Below are 15,000 nucleotides of genomic sequence, written 5' to 3'. Positions count from 1 at the left end.
GTCACTGCTTACCATTTTATTCCCCACTGAGTTCATATATTTCCTTTCGAAAACAAAGTCAAAGGAACGCAGCCTTGCATTGGCCGGGAATCGAACCCGGGCCTCCCGCGTGGCAGGCGAGAATTCTACCACTGAACCACCAATGCTTCACATGGGGAGTTCACAGGCATAGCTCTGTCCAAGACAGTGATCAGGTGCCCACACACTTAAATTGTACACATATGAACAAAGTGTGCGCAGCAGACATGACAACGCCAAAGTTTCACATGATGATGGCTTATATAAGACAAGCTCCAGGCAGGCACATACATATCAAGATATATATTGAGTCTAAGGAAAGATGTTGTAGTCACTCGTCTCTGTGGCGCAATCGGTTAGCGCGTTCGGCTGTTAACCGAAAGGTTGGTGGTTCAAGCCCACCCAGGGACGTATTATTTTGCCTGAATGAAACACTTGAATGGAAAACAGATACATACCTTTGCTCTCTCCTGCTGGACACCCTTTCCCTGAATATTTCAATTCTCTGCGTTCTCTCGGCACCTGCAGTCAATTTCATAATTAGGATAGAAAACAAAAGGTCAAGCTCTGTAATACAACTGTAGGCATATGAGGAGGGGAAAATAAGTCAAAAGGCCCACAGCATTTGTTGATCTGGCTCCGAAAGCTGTAAGTGTGAGGACCTCGTGGCGCAACGGTAGCGCGTCTGACTCCAGATCAGAAGGTTGTGTGTTCAAATCACGTCGGGGTCACTGCTTACCATTTTATTCCCCACTGAGGTCATATATTTCCTTTCGAAAACAAAGTCAAAAGAAAGCAGTCTTGCATTGGCCGGGAATCGAACCCGGGCCTCCCGTGTGGCAGGCGAGAATTCTACCACTGAACCACCAATGCTTCACATGGGCTGTTCACAGGCAGAGCTCTGCCCAAGACAGTGATCAGGTGCACACACTTAAATTGTACACATATGAACAAAGTGTGCGCAGCAGACATGATAACGCCAACGTTTCACATGAAGATGGCAAGAATCAGATGCAGGAGACTATAACTATGAATGTCTTTGCATTTGCTGAGGTCACTGGCTTGGGACTAGAGTTGTGTATATCAGGGCATGATGGCAGGCTGCTCCCGACAAAAGTGGTTCACAGAATGCACCCGCCAGATCACCAGCACTATTGTGTTTCAGATTATTTCACTGAACTCTCCTCCTGGAAAATCCTTCCCACTGGCTTTCCCAGATTCTGTGTCCTCCCCTAAATGCTGGGGTGAAACGGGCAGAGTTCTGCGCCCTGCGTCCCTTTACGCCTCCCTAACGCGCTCCCAACGCGGCCTACAGCCCTGGTCGGGCACAGCCCTGGTCGGGCTTAGATCACTGGAGCCTTTTGTGACCAAGAACTCCGGAAGCCTAGGGTCAGGCCTGTTGCACAGGCATATTGTGCCTTGCCAATCCGGGATTGTTGTGTTTCAGGGCCTAGCCATCAATACTCCTGGGATTTCTTTCCCTGAGAACCCTCTTGTCCCTGTCCTCCCACAAGCCCCAGCTTTTATGTAAAATTAAGTGTGCACCATGGGCCTTCCCCTATTTGCTCTCTCCCCAATCTCTTTCTCCAAAGCTGAGCTCTGAAGGTAAATGTATCTATCTGAGTGAGGGGCTAGGGAGGGCCTTTCCCAGCAGTCTTACAAGTCAAGAGTTCAGAGAAAGCACCTGCTATGGGAGGGAGACTTTGCTCACAGAGAAGTCAAGTCTAACATAACACATCTGATGGGCAAGGCACACGCCTTACTGGCTGGTAGCACACCTACAGAGGAGCAGGGAGCTATGCTAAGCAGGCAACAGAAAAGTCATGTATGTGTCTCATACACTGGGACCGGTAGTAATACTTGCTCTAAGACCATTAGACAGTAGTCTATTCATCATTACGTCCAACAATAACAAGACACTAAGCAAATGAGAAATGCTGTATGGCATAAAGACGCATTATATAACACAAGCTCCAGGCAGGCACACAATTATCAAGATATATATTGAGTCTCAGGAACTGTGCTACAGTTATTAACCTCTGTGGTGCAAATGGTTAGCGCGTTCGGTTGTTACCAGAAAGGTTGGTGGTTCAAGCCCACCCAGGGAAGTATCCTTTTTGCCGGCATGAAACACTTTAATGAAACACAGATACGTACCTCTGCTCTCTCCTGCTTAAGACCCTTTATCTGGGGAGGAGCCTAGCTCGCGACCGAGATGGCCGCGTTTTAGCTCGGCTCCGTTCAACCACCTGTTTTCTTCGATTATCCTGTATTTCTCCTGCCCCGGGAAGCCCTCCTTGCGGTGTTTCGGTACCGCGGGCACTTTGCGGACACTTACCCGTTGCTCCGGTGATCCTGGGTGCTGTCGATCCTGTGCGGTGGTCCCGCTCGGAGCCTTCGGGGCGGACTGGCCTGGACCTCCTGGCAGCGACGGGACGTGACGGAGCGCGATGGTCGGCCCTTGCTGGCGCTGTGGATCTGGTTGCGGAGGCTGATGTGCGAATAGGCCGGCTGTGCCCGTTGGCGGACCCGACTGGCCTGGGCCTAGGGGTGTGGACGCTGCCTCCTGCGGGGGAGCCTCCTCATTTATCCGGCTTGGTCCCCCCCCTTTGTTCCCCGGCCCGGCCATTTTGAATTTTCCGCCCGGGCTCGGAGAACGGGGCCGGCGGCACGAGGGGGCCGCCGAACATCCTTCTTCTGGTGGGTCTCCTTCCTGCCTTGGGGCGCCCCGCCGCAGTTCGGCTGACCTCCTTTTGCTTTGGTGTTGCTCCGGCCGGGGCCCCCGACGACTGAGGGCTTGCTGGGCTCCTAAGATGGCGGCCGGCCCTGAGAGTCTCTGCCGGGCCTGGGCGAGCACTGGGGGCCCGCCACACGGCCCGGATGTCGGATCTTGTGAAGGGTTTCCTGCACTTCAAGTTGTCCTGGATGCACTATACTCCTGGCGGACTTCCGTGGCTGCGCCTGTTTCTCCTGTGGAGGCAGACCCTCTTTTTGATTTAGGCGGGCCCCCATCGTTGGATTTTGCTTCCTTGTTGCAGGGTACGGCTGGTGTGCTCCTGGTCTCTGTGCCTCCGGCGGAGACCGCATCCTTGAATTGGAGACTCTCCGACGCCCTTGGTTGTCCTGCTTTGCTGCCTCGGCCGCTGGTCTGCGGTCCGTTTGCATCCTGTCCAGGCCTCGATGATCCTTTCTGTTTCTCATTGCGTCGGCTCCCCGGCCGGGACGCCTGTGCCGACCCAGCTGGGCTTGCCTCGTTGGACTTGTCCATGGAACTGTGCCTGCGGTGCGAAGATTGTACCGTAACTTTTTTATATTCTCCGTATTTTCTTTCACGTTTCTCCTCAGGACTGCCGCTGGATTTCCTCCTGAACCCTGTGTCCCTCGTCGTTTGGACTTTGTTTGTTTGGATGATTACAACCTTGGACAAAAGCGGACAGGGCTGAAATGACTTATTATATGCGGTAGTCCTGTTTTTGATCTATGACCGACATGTGCTGTTGTGATGTTGCGTAACTTCGTGGGACTCCTGAAACTTATCCTGATGTCATTTAACTTCCCGTGGGCTCTGCCTCTCCCCTTTTCACAGGTGGTGGGATGGTTGCAGTTTATCCTGTTTTTTGCCCTCTCCCGTGTGTAATGTTCCTTCCTTTCCCTGGCCCTACTTTTTGCCTTTGTTTCTACCTTGTTTCTTTCTCCTATATTTCGGGTTCTATTTTAGGGCGACAGGCACGCTGCTGGGGGGTTGGCCGTAGCCTTCTGCAGGGGTGTAGGGTGGGCTTGAGGGGTGGGTGGGGGGGTCTTTTGCTGTTTTTGGGGGATCTTTTTCCTCCTTTCTTCTCCCTTTTTGGTTCTATGGCCCTTGTGTATCCCTTCTTTCGGGGCTCTGTCTCGTCGTCTGTCCCCCTGGTGTCTTTCTGGGGTATTTTTCCGGTATCGCGATGATTCTGATTTGCTGGGTGTGTTTTCTGTATTTTCAATGTCTATTTTGTACCGGGTTATGGTTTTCCTGTTTCGTCGCCCGGGGGCGGGTGTTTGGATAAGAGTCCCTTCCTTTCCTTTTTCCCCCTTCCTTTCCCCCCCCCCCCCCCCCTTATGCGGGGTTCCTTTCTTTTATTGGGGGTCCGTTTCGTATTGTTTTTGTATTTGGGTCTTTTTCTGTGCTGTTTGGTGGGACGGGTGGTGGCGGCGGTGGGCGGGCGTTGGACGGTGTGTGCGATGGCCTTTCCTCATGTCTGTTGTTTTGACCGGTGCTTATTGGTATGCCTATTTCGTGTTTGTTTCTCCTGTGCTTTTACGATCATTGTATTGCTGCCCGCCGCGGCCCCGCCCCTTTGGATTGTCTCTTGGCCCGCCACACTCCTGTACTCCCTAACCCGTCCTTTGAAAATAAGAAAACTACCTTTCTAATTCTTATCTCCTGTGATCGCTCTAAGAGGCTTGTTATTTCTCCTGTTTCTTTGCCTTTGTATACTGTGATATTTTGTGCATTGCTCCTGACATTCGGCTCTGTGGTGGCCAGCCCGGTGGGTTGTAGGCCCGTATTTGTGAGCTCTTTCTGTACAATAAAGGTTTTCGAAAAAAAAAAAAAGACCCTTTATCTGAACATTTCAATCCTCTGCGTTCTCTCTGCACCTGCAGTCAATTTCATAATTAGGATAGAAAACAAAAGGCCTAGCCCTGTAATACAACTGTAGGCATATGAGGAGGGGAAAATAAGTCAAAAGGCCATCAGCATTTGTTGATCTGGCTTGAAGGCTGTAAGTGTAAGGACCTTGTGGCGCAACGGTAGCGCGTCTGACTCCAGATCAGAAGGTTGCGTGGTCAAATCACGTCGGGGTCACTGCTTACCATTTTATTCCCCACTGAGTTCATATATTTCCTTTCGAAAACAAAGTCAAAGGAACGCAGCCTTGCATTGGCCGGGAATCGAACCCGGGCCTCCCGCGTGGCAGGCGAGAATTCTACCACTGAACCACCAATGCTTCACATGGGGAGTTCACAGCCATAGCTCTGTCCAAGACAGTGATCAGGTGCACACACTTAAATTGTACACATATGAACAAAGTGTGCGCAGCAGACATGACAACGCCAAAGTTTCACATGATGATGGCTTATATAAGACAAGCTCCAGGCAGGCACATACATATCAAGATATATATTGAGTCTAAGGAAAGATGCTGTAGTCACTCGTCTCTGTGGCGCAATCGGTTAGTGCGTTCGGCTGTTAACCGAAAGGTTGGTGGTTCAAGCCCACCCAGGGACGTATTATTTTGCCTGAATGAAACACTTGAATGGAAAACAGATACATACCTTTGCTCTCTCTTGCTGGACACCCTTTCCCTGAATATTTCAATTCTCTGCGTTCTCCCGGCACCTGCAGTCAATTTCATAATTAGGATAGAAAACAAAAGGTCAAGCTCTGTAATACAACTGTAGGCATATGAGGAGGGGAAAATAAGTCAAAAGGCCCACAGCATTTGTTGATCTGGCTCCGAAAGCTGTAAGTGTAAGGACCTCGTGGCGCAACGGTAGCGCGTCTGACTCCAGATCAGAAGGTTGCGTGTTCAAATCACGTCGGGGTCACTGCTTACCATTTTATTCCCCACTGAGGTCATATATTTCCTTTCAAAAACAAAGTCAAAAGAAAGCAGTCTTGCATTGGCCGGGAATCGAACCCGGGCCTCCCGCGTGGCAGGCGAGAATTCTACCACTGAACCACCAATGCTTCACATGGGTTGTTCACAGGCAGAGCTCTGCCCAAGACAGTGATCAGGTGCACACACTTAAATTGTACACATATGAACAAAGTGTGCGCAGCAGACATGATAACGCCAACGTTTCACATGAAGATGGCAAGAATCAGATGCAGGAGACTATAACTATGAATGTCTTTGCATTTGCTGAGGTCACTGGCTTGGGACTAGAGTTGTGTTTATCAGGGCATGATGGCAGGCTGCTCCCGACAAAAGTGGTTCACAGAATGCACCCGCCAGATCACCAGCACTATTGTGTTTCAGATTATCTCACTGAACTCTCCTCCTGGAAAATCCTTCCCACTGGCTTTCCCAGATTCTGTGTCCTCCCCTAAATGCTGGGGTGAAACGGGCAGAGTTCTGCGCCCTGCGTCCCTTTACGCGTCCCTAACGCGCTCCCAACGCGGCCTACAGCCCTGGTCGGGCACAGCCCTGGTCGGGCTTAGATCACTGGAGCCTTTTGTGACCAAGAACTCCGGAAGCCTAGGGTCAGGCCTGTTGCACAGGCATATTGTGCCTTGCCAATCCGGGATTGTTGTGTTTCAGGGCCTAGCCATCAATACTCCTGGGATTTCTTTCCCTGAGAACCCTCTTGTCCCTGTCCTCCCACAAGCCCCAGCTTTTATGTAAAATAAAGTGTGCACCATGGGCCTTCCCCTATTTGCTCTCTCCCCAATCTCTTTCTCCAAAGCTGAGCTCTGAAGGTAAATGTATCTATCTGAGTGAGGGGCTAGGGAGGGCCTTTCCCAGCAGTCTTACAAGTCAAGAGTTCAGAGAAAGCACCTGCTATGGGAGGGAGACTTTGCTCACAGAGAAGTCAAGTCTAACATAACACATCTGATGGGCAAGGCACACGCCTTACTGGCTGGTAGCACACCTACAGAGGAGCAGGGAGCTATGCTAAGCAGGCAACAGAAAAGTCATGTATGTGTCTCATACACTGGGACCGGTAGTAATACTGGCTCTAAGACCATTAGACAGTAGTCTATTCATCATTACGTCCAACAATAACAAGACACTAAGCAAATGAGAAATGCTGTATGGCATAAAGACGCATTATATAACACAAGCTCCAGGCAGGCACACAATTATCAAGATATATATTGAGTCTCAGGAACTGTGCTACAGTTATTAACCTCTGTGGTGCAAATGGTTAGCGCGTTCGGTTGTTAACAGAAAGGTTGGTGGTTCAAGCCCACCCAGGGAAGTATCCTTTTTGCCGGCATGAAACACTTTAATGAAACACAGATACGTACCTCTGCTCTCTCCTGCTTAAGACCCTTTATCTGAACATTTCAATCCTCTGCGTTCTCTCTGCACCTGCAGTCAATTTCATAATTAGGATAGAAAACAAAAGGCCTAGCCCTGTAATACAACTGTAGGCATATGAGGAGGGGAAAATAAGTCAAAAGGCCATCAGCATTTGTTGATCTGGCTTGAAGGCTGTAAGTGTAAGGATCTTGTGGTGCAACGGTAGCGCGTCTGACTCCAGATCAGAAGGTTGCGTGGTCAAATCACGTCGGGTCACTGCTTACCATTTTATTCCCCACTGAGTTCATATATTTCCTTTCGAAAACAAAGTCAAAGGAACGCAGCCTTGCATTGGCCGGGAATGGAACCCGGGCCTCCCGCGTGGCAGGCGAGAATTCTACCATTGAACCACCAATGCTTCACATGGGGAGCTCACAGGCATAGCTCTGTCCAAGACAGTGATCAGGTGCACACACTTAAATTGTACACATATGAACAAAGTGTGCGCAGCAGACATGACAACGCCAAAGTTTCACATGATGATGGCTTATATAAGACAAGCTCCAGGCAGGCACATACATATCAAGATATATATTGAGTCTAAGGAAAGATGCTGTAGTCACTCGTCTCTGTGGCGCAATCGGTTAGCGCGTTCGGCTGTTAACCGAAAGGTTGGTGGTTCAAGCCCACCCAGGGACGTATTATTTTGCCTGAATGAAACACTTGAATGGAAAACAGATACATACCTTTGCTCTCTCCTGCTGGACACCCTTTCCCTGAATATTTCAATTCTCTGCGTTCTCTCGGCACCTGCAGTCAATTTCATAATTAGGATAGAAAACAAAAGGTCAAGCTCTGTAATACAACTGTAGGCATATGAGGAGGGGAAAATAAGTCAAAAGGCCCACAGCATTTGTTGATCTGGCTCCGAAAGCTGTAAGTGTAAGGACCTCGTGGCGCAACGGTAGCGCGTCTGACTCCAGATCAGAAGGTTGCGTGTTCAAATCACGTCGGGGTCACTGCTTACCATTTTATTCCCCACTGAGGTCATATATTTCCTTTCGAAAACAAAGTCAAAAGAAAGCAGTCTTGCATTGGCTGGGAATCGAACCCAGGCCTCCCGCGTGGCAGGCGAGAATTCTACCACTGAACCACCAATGCTTCACATGGGTTGTTCACAGGCAGAGCTCTGCCCAAGACAGTGATCAGGTGCACACACTTAAATTGTACACATATGAACAAAGTGTGCGCAGCAGACATGATAACGCCAACGTTTCACATGAAGATGGCAAGAATCAGATGCAGGAGACTATAACTATGAATGTCTTTGCATTTGCTGAGGTCACTGGCTTGGGACTAGAGTTGTGTTTATCAGGGCATGATGGCAGGCTGCTCCCGACAAAAGTGGTTCACAGAATGCACCCGCCAGATCACCAGCACTATTGTGTTTCAGATTATCTCACTGAACTCTCCTCCTGGAAAATCCTTCCCACTCGCTTTCCCAGATTCTGTGTCCTCCCCTAAATGCTGGGGTGAAACGGGCAGAGTTCTTCGCCCTGCGTCCCTTTACGCGTCCCTAACGCGCTCCCAACGCGGCCTACAGCCCTGGTCGGGCTTAGATCACTGGAGCCTTTTGTGACCAAGAACTCCGGAAGCCTAGGGTCAGGCCTGTTGCACAGGCATATTGTGCCTTGCCAATCCGGGATTGTTGTGTTTCAGGGCCTAGCCATCAATACTCCTGGGATTTCTTTCCCTGAGAACCCTCTTGTCCCTGTCCTCCCACAAGCCCCAGCTTTTATGTAAAATAAAGTGTGCACCATGGGCCTTCCCCTATTTGCTCTCTCCCCAATCTCTTTCTCCAAAGCTGAGCTCTGAAGGTAAATGTATCTATCTGAGTGAGGGGCTAGGGAGGGCCTTTCCCAGCAGTCTTACAAGTCAAGAGTTCAGAGAAAGCACCTGCTATGGGAGGGAGACTTTGCTCACAGAGAAGTCAAGTCTAACATAACACATCTGATGGGCAAGGCACACGCCTTACTGGCTGGTAGCACACCTACAGAGGAGCAGGGAGCTATGCTAAGCAGGCAACAGAAAAGTCATGTATGTGTCTCATACACTGGGACCGGTAGTAATACTGGCTCTAAGACCATTAGACAGTAGTCTATTCATCATTACGTCCAACAATAACAAGACACTAAGCAAATGAGAAATGCTGTATGGCATAAAGACGCATTATATAACACAAGCTCCAGGCAGGCACACAATTATCAAGATATATATTGAGTCTCAGGAACTGTGCTACAGTTATTAACCTCTGTGGTGCAAATGGTTAGCGCGTTCGGTTGTTAACAGAAAGGTTGGTGGTTCAAGCCCACCCAGGGAAGTATCCTTTTTGCCGGCATGAAACACTTTAATGAAACACAGATACGTACCTCTGCTCTCTCCTGCTTAAGACCCTTTATCTGAACATTTCAATCCTCTGCGTTCTCTCTGCACCTGCAGTCAATTTCATAATTAGGATAGAAAACAAAAGGCCTAGCCCTGTAATACAACTGTAGGCATATGAGGAGGGGAAAATAAGTCAAAAGGCCATCAGCATTTGTTGATCTGGCTTGAAGGCTGTAAGTGTAAGGACCTTGTGGCGCAACGGTAGCGCGTCTGACTCCAGATCAGAAGGTTGCGTGGTCAAATCACGTTGGGGTCACTGCTTACCATTTTATTCCCCACTGAGTTCATATATTTCCTTTCGAAAACAAAGTCAAAGGAACGCAGCCTTGCATTGGCCGGGAATCGAACCCGGGCCTCCCGCGTGGCAGGCGAGAATTCTACCACTGAACCACCAATGCTTCACATGGGGAGTTCACAGGCATAGCTCTGTCCAAGACAGTGATCAGGTGCACACACTTAAATTGTACACATATGAACAAAGTGTGCGCAGCAGACATGACAACGCCAAAGTTTCACATGATGATGGCTTATATAAGACAAGCTCCAGGCAGGCACATACATATCAAGATATATATTGAGTCTAAGGAAAGATGCTGTAGTCACTCATCTCTGTGGCGCAATCGGTTAGCGCGTTTGGCTGTTAACCGAAAGGTTGGTGGTTCAAGCCCACCCAGGGACGTATTATTTTGCCTGAATGAAACACTTGAATGGAAAACAGATACATACCTTTGCTCTCTCCTGCTGGACACCCTTTCCCTGAATATTTCAATTCTCTGCGTTCTCTCGGCACCTGCAGTCAATTTCATAATTAGGATAGAAAACAAAAGGTCAAGCTCTGTAATACAACTGTAGGCATATGAGGAGGGGAAAATAAGTCAAAAGGCCCACAGCATTTGTTGATCTGGCTCCGAAAGCTGTAAGTGTAAGGACCTCGTGGCGCAACGGTAGCGCGTCTGACTCCAGATCAGAAGGTTGCGTGTTCAAATCACGTCGGGGTCACTGCTTACCATTTTATTCCCCACTGAGGTCATATATTTCCTTTCGAAAACAAAGTCAAAAGAAAGCAGTCTTGCATTGGCCAGGAATCGAACCCGGGCCTCCCGCGTGGCAGGCGAGAATTCTACCACTGAACCACCAATGCTTCACATGGGTTGTTCACAGGCAGAGCTCTGCCCAAGACAGTGATCAGGTGCACACACTTAAATTGTACACATATGAACAAAGTGTGCGCAGCAGACATGATAACGCCAACGTTTCACATGAAGATGGCAAGAATCAGATGCAGGAGACTATAACTATGAATGTCTTTGCATTTGCTGAGGTCACTGGCTTGGGACTAGAGTTGTGTTTATCAGGGCATGATGGCAGGCTGCTCCCGACAAAAGTGGTTCACAGAATGCACCCGCCAGATCACCAGCACTATTGTGTTTCAGATTATCTCACTGAACTCTCCTCCTGGAAAATCCTTCCCACTGGCTTTCCCAGATTCTGTGTCCTCCCCTAAATGCTGGGGTGAAACGGGCAGAGTTCTGCGCCCTGCGTCCCTTTACGCGTCCCTAACGCGCTCCCAACGCGGCCTACAGCCCTGGTCGGGCACAGCCCTGGTCGGGCTTAGATCACTGGAGCCTTTTGTGACCAAGAACTCCGGAAGCCTAGGGTCAGGCCTGTTGCACAGGCATATTGTGCCTTGCCAATCCGGGATTGTTGTGTTTCAGGGCCTAGCCATCAATACTCCTGGGATTTCTTTCCCTGAGAACCCTCTTGTCCCTGTCCTCCCACAAGCCCCAGCTTTTATGTAAAATAAAGTGTGCACCATGGGCCTTCCCCTATTTGCTCTCTCCCCAATCTCTTTCTCCAAAGCTGAGCTCTGAAGGTAAATGTATCTATCTGAGTGAGGGGCTAGGGAGGGCCTTTCCCAGCAGTCTTACAAGTCAAGAGTTCAGAGAAAGCACCTGCTATGGGAGGGAGACTTTGCTCACAGAGAAGTCAAGTCTAACATAACACATCTGATGGGCAAGGCACACGCCTTACTGGCTGGTAGCACACCTACAGAGGAGCAGGGAGCTATGCTAAGCAGGCAACAGAAAAGTCATGTATGTGTCTCATACACTGGGACCGGTAGTAATACTGGCTCTAAGACCATTAGACAGTAGTCTATTCATCATTACGTCCAACAATAACAAGACACTAAGCAAATGAGAAATGCTGTATGGCATAAAGACGCATTATATAACACAAGCTCCAGGCAGGCACACAATTATCAAGATATATATTGAGTCTCAGGAACTGTGCTACAGTTATTAACCTCTGTGGTGCAAATGGTTAGCGCGTTCGGTTGTTAACAGAAAGGTTGGTGGTTCAAGCCCACCCAGGGAAGTATCCTTTTTGCCGGCATGAAACACTTTAATGAAACACAGATACGTACCTCTGCTCTCTCCTGCTTAAGACCCTTTATCTGAACATTTCAATCCTCTGCGTTCTCTCTGCACCTGCAGTCAATTTCATAATTAGGATAGAAAACAAAAGGCCTAGCCCTGTAATACAACTGTAGGCATATGAGGAGGGGAAAATAAGTCAAAAGGCCATCAGCATTTGTTGATCTGGCTTGAAGGCTGTAAGTGTAAGGACCTTGGGGCGCAACGGTAGCGCGTCTGACTCAAGATCAGAAGGTTGCGTGGTCAAATCACGTTGGGGTCACTGCTTACCATTTTATTCCCCACTGAGTTCATATATTTCCTTTCGAAAACAAAGTCAAAGGAACGCAGCCTTGCATTGGCCGGGAATCAAACCCGGGCCTCCCGCGTGGCAGGCGAGAATTCTACCACTGAACCACCAATGCTTCACATGTGGAGTTCACAGGCATAGCTCTGTCCAAGACAGTGATCAGGTGCACACACTTAAATTGTACACATATGAACAAAGTGTGCGCAGCAGACATGACAACGCCAAAGTTTCACATGATGATGGCTTATATAAGACAAGCTCCAGGCAGGCACATACATATCAAGATATATATTGAGTCTAAGGAAAGATGCTGTAGTCACTCATCTCTGTGGCGCAATCGGTTAGCGCGTTTGGCTGTTAACCGAAAGGTTGGTGGTTCACGCCCACCCAGGGACGTATTATTTTGCCTGAATGAAACACTTGAATGGAAAACAGATACATACCTTTGCTCTCTCCTGCTGGACACCCTTTCCCTGAATATTTCAATTCTCTGCGTTCTCTCGGCACCTGCAGTCAATTTCATAATTAGGATAGAAAACAAAAGGTCAAGCTCTGTAATACAACTGTAGGCATATGAGGAGGGGAAAATAAGTCAAAAGGCCCACAGCATTTGTTGATCTGGCTCCGAAAGCTGTAAGTGTAAGGACCTCGTGGCGCAACGGTAGCGCGTCTGACTCCAGATCAGAAGGTTGCGTGTTCAAATCACGTCGGGGTCACTGCTTACCATTTTATTCCCCACTGAGGTCATATATTTCCTTTCGAAAACAAAGTCAAAAGAAAGCAGTCTTGCATTGGCCAGGAATCGAACCCGGGCCTCCCGCGTGGCAGGCGAGAATTCTACCACTGAACCACCAATGCTTCACATGGGTTGTTCACAGGCAGAGCTCTGCCCAAGACAGTGATCAGGTGCACACACTTAAATTGTACACATATGAACAAAGTGTGCGCAGCAGACATGATAACGCCAACGTTTCACATGAAGATGGCAAGAATCAGATGCAGGAGACTATAACTATGAATGTCTTTGCATTTGCTGAGGTCACTGGCTTGGGACTAGAGTTGTGTTTATCAGGGCATGATGGCAGGCTGCTCCCGACAAAAGTGGTTCACAGAATGCACCCGCCAGATCACCAGCACTATTGTGTTTCAGATTATCTCACTGAACTCTCCTCCTGGAAAATCCTTCCCACTGGCTTTCCCAGATTCTGTGTCCTCCCCTAAATGCTGGGGTGAAACGGGCAGAGTTCTGCGCCCTGCGTCCCTTTACGCGTCCCTAACGCGCTCCCAACGCGGCCTACAGCCCTGGTCGGGCACAGCCCTGGTCGGGCTTAGATCACTGGAGCCTTTTGTGACCAAGAACTCCGGAAGCCTAGGGTCAGGCCTGTTGCACAGGCATATTGTGCCTTGCCAATCCGGGATTGTTGTGTTTCAGGGCCTAGCCATCAATACTCCTGGGATTTCTTTCCCTGAGAACCCTCTTGTCCCTGTCCTCCCACAAGCCCCAGCTTTTATGTAAAATAAAGTGTGCACCATGGGCCTTCCCCTATTTGCTCTCTCCCCAATCTCTTTCTCCAAAGCTGAGCTCTGAAGGTAAATGTATCTATCTGAGTGAGGGGCTAGGGAGGGCCTTTCCCAGCAGTCTTACAAGTCAAGAGTTCAGAGAAAGCACCTGCTATGGGAGGGAGACTTTGCTCACAGAGAAGTCAAGTCTAACATAACACATCTGATGGGCAAGGCACACGCCTTACTGGCTGGTAGCACACCTACAGAGGAGCAGGGAGCTATGCTAAGCAGGCAACAGAAAAGTCATGTATGTGTCTCATACACTGGGACCGGTAGTAATACTGGCTCTAAGACCATTAGACAGTAGTCTATTCATCATTACGTCCAACAATAACAAGACACTAAGCAAATGAGAAATGCTGTATGGCATAAAGACGCATTATATAACACAAGCTCCAGGCAGGCACACAATTATCAAGATATATATTGAGTCTCAGGAACTGTGCTACAGTTATTAACCTCTGTGGTGCAAATGGTTAGCGCGTTCGGTTGTTAACAGAAAGGTTGGTGGTTCAAGCCCACCCAGGGAAGTATCCTTTTTGCCGGCATGAAACACTTTAATGAAACACAGATACGTACCTCTGCTCTCTCCTGCTTAAGACCCTTTATCTGAACATTTCAATCCTCTGCGTTCTCTCTGCACCTGCAGTCAATTTCATAATTAGGATAGAAAACAAAAGGCCTAGCCCTGTAATACAACTGTAGGCATATGAGGAGGGGAAAATAAGTCAAAAGGCCATCAGCATTTGTTGATCTGGCTTGAAGGCTGTAAGTGTAAGGACCTAGTGGCGCAACGGTAGCGCGTCTGACTCCAGATCAGAAGGTTGCGTGGTCAAATCACGTCGGGGTCATTGCTTACCATTTTATTCCCCACTGAGTTCATATATTTCCTTTCGAAAACAAAGTCAAAGGAACGCAGCCTTGCATTGGCCGGGAATCGAACCCGGGCCTCCCGCGTGGCAGGCGAGAATTCTACCACTGAACCACCAATGCTTCACATGGGGAGTTCACAGGCATAGCTCTGTCCAAGACAGTGATCAGGTGCACACACTTAAATTGTACACATATGAACAAAGTGTGCGCAGCAGACATGACAACGCCAAAGTTTCACATGATGATGGCTTATATAAGACAAGCTCCAGGCAGGCACATACATATCAAGATATATATTGAGTCTAAGGAAAGATGCTGTAGTCACTCGTCTCTGTGGCGCAATCGGTTAGCGCGTTGGGCTGTTAACCGAAAG

The 15,000-nt window shown here is 48.9% G+C and overlaps 21 non-coding genes across 21 annotated transcripts in view; 12 read left to right on the top strand and 9 right to left on the bottom strand.

Annotated features, from left to right (window-relative positions):
• Nucleotides 1–75: 75 nt before the first annotated feature.
• Nucleotides 76–146, bottom strand: TRNAG-GCC (transfer RNA glycine (anticodon GCC)). The gene has a single exon. It is a non-coding gene; the product is annotated as a tRNA-Gly (tRNA).
• Nucleotides 147–355: 209 nt separating this feature from the next.
• On the top strand, nt 356–429 carry TRNAN-GUU (transfer RNA asparagine (anticodon GUU)). Its single transcript has one exon. It is a non-coding gene; the product is annotated as a tRNA-Asn (tRNA).
• A 248-nt stretch (nt 430–677) lies between these two features.
• On the top strand, nt 678–749 carry TRNAW-CCA (transfer RNA tryptophan (anticodon CCA)). Its single transcript has one exon. It is a non-coding gene; the product is annotated as a tRNA-Trp (tRNA).
• A 4,037-nt stretch (nt 750–4,786) lies between these two features.
• TRNAW-CCA (transfer RNA tryptophan (anticodon CCA)) lies at nt 4,787–4,858 on the top strand. The gene has a single exon. It is a non-coding gene; the product is annotated as a tRNA-Trp (tRNA).
• Nucleotides 4,859–4,929: 71 nt separating this feature from the next.
• TRNAG-GCC (transfer RNA glycine (anticodon GCC)) lies at nt 4,930–5,000 on the bottom strand. Its single transcript has one exon. It is a non-coding gene; the product is annotated as a tRNA-Gly (tRNA).
• A 207-nt stretch (nt 5,001–5,207) lies between these two features.
• On the top strand, nt 5,208–5,281 carry TRNAN-GUU (transfer RNA asparagine (anticodon GUU)). Its single transcript has one exon. It is a non-coding gene; the product is annotated as a tRNA-Asn (tRNA).
• Nucleotides 5,282–5,529: 248 nt separating this feature from the next.
• TRNAW-CCA (transfer RNA tryptophan (anticodon CCA)) lies at nt 5,530–5,601 on the top strand. The gene has a single exon. It is a non-coding gene; the product is annotated as a tRNA-Trp (tRNA).
• A 71-nt stretch (nt 5,602–5,672) lies between these two features.
• TRNAG-GCC (transfer RNA glycine (anticodon GCC)) lies at nt 5,673–5,743 on the bottom strand. The gene has a single exon. It is a non-coding gene; the product is annotated as a tRNA-Gly (tRNA).
• A 1,904-nt stretch (nt 5,744–7,647) lies between these two features.
• TRNAN-GUU (transfer RNA asparagine (anticodon GUU)) lies at nt 7,648–7,721 on the top strand. The gene has a single exon. It is a non-coding gene; the product is annotated as a tRNA-Asn (tRNA).
• A 248-nt stretch (nt 7,722–7,969) lies between these two features.
• On the top strand, nt 7,970–8,041 carry TRNAW-CCA (transfer RNA tryptophan (anticodon CCA)). The gene has a single exon. It is a non-coding gene; the product is annotated as a tRNA-Trp (tRNA).
• Nucleotides 8,042–8,112: 71 nt separating this feature from the next.
• On the bottom strand, nt 8,113–8,183 carry TRNAG-GCC (transfer RNA glycine (anticodon GCC)). The gene has a single exon. It is a non-coding gene; the product is annotated as a tRNA-Gly (tRNA).
• A 1,611-nt stretch (nt 8,184–9,794) lies between these two features.
• TRNAG-GCC (transfer RNA glycine (anticodon GCC)) lies at nt 9,795–9,865 on the bottom strand. Its single transcript has one exon. It is a non-coding gene; the product is annotated as a tRNA-Gly (tRNA).
• Nucleotides 9,866–10,072: 207 nt separating this feature from the next.
• On the top strand, nt 10,073–10,146 carry TRNAN-GUU (transfer RNA asparagine (anticodon GUU)). Its single transcript has one exon. It is a non-coding gene; the product is annotated as a tRNA-Asn (tRNA).
• A 248-nt stretch (nt 10,147–10,394) lies between these two features.
• TRNAW-CCA (transfer RNA tryptophan (anticodon CCA)) lies at nt 10,395–10,466 on the top strand. Its single transcript has one exon. It is a non-coding gene; the product is annotated as a tRNA-Trp (tRNA).
• A 71-nt stretch (nt 10,467–10,537) lies between these two features.
• TRNAG-GCC (transfer RNA glycine (anticodon GCC)) lies at nt 10,538–10,608 on the bottom strand. Its single transcript has one exon. It is a non-coding gene; the product is annotated as a tRNA-Gly (tRNA).
• Nucleotides 10,609–12,235: 1,627 nt separating this feature from the next.
• TRNAG-GCC (transfer RNA glycine (anticodon GCC)) lies at nt 12,236–12,306 on the bottom strand. The gene has a single exon. It is a non-coding gene; the product is annotated as a tRNA-Gly (tRNA).
• A 207-nt stretch (nt 12,307–12,513) lies between these two features.
• On the top strand, nt 12,514–12,587 carry TRNAN-GUU (transfer RNA asparagine (anticodon GUU)). Its single transcript has one exon. It is a non-coding gene; the product is annotated as a tRNA-Asn (tRNA).
• Nucleotides 12,588–12,835: 248 nt separating this feature from the next.
• TRNAW-CCA (transfer RNA tryptophan (anticodon CCA)) lies at nt 12,836–12,907 on the top strand. The gene has a single exon. It is a non-coding gene; the product is annotated as a tRNA-Trp (tRNA).
• Nucleotides 12,908–12,978: 71 nt separating this feature from the next.
• Nucleotides 12,979–13,049, bottom strand: TRNAG-GCC (transfer RNA glycine (anticodon GCC)). Its single transcript has one exon. It is a non-coding gene; the product is annotated as a tRNA-Gly (tRNA).
• A 1,627-nt stretch (nt 13,050–14,676) lies between these two features.
• TRNAG-GCC (transfer RNA glycine (anticodon GCC)) lies at nt 14,677–14,747 on the bottom strand. Its single transcript has one exon. It is a non-coding gene; the product is annotated as a tRNA-Gly (tRNA).
• A 207-nt stretch (nt 14,748–14,954) lies between these two features.
• Nucleotides 14,955–15,000, top strand: part of TRNAN-GUU (transfer RNA asparagine (anticodon GUU)) — a 74-nt gene continuing 28 nt past the window's right edge. Inside the window, exon 1 of the tRNA in view lies at nt 14,955–15,000. This exon is cut by the window's right edge and continues 28 nt beyond it. This is a non-coding gene — a tRNA (tRNA-Asn).

This window comes from Lissotriton helveticus, chromosome 1_2 (genome assembly GCF_964261635.1).
Source record: "Lissotriton helveticus chromosome 1_2, aLisHel1.1, whole genome shotgun sequence".
NCBI lineage: Eukaryota > Metazoa > Chordata > Amphibia > Caudata > Salamandridae > Lissotriton > Lissotriton helveticus.
Note: the sequence above shows the minus strand (reverse complement) of the source record. Positions and strands in the feature narration are given on the sequence as shown.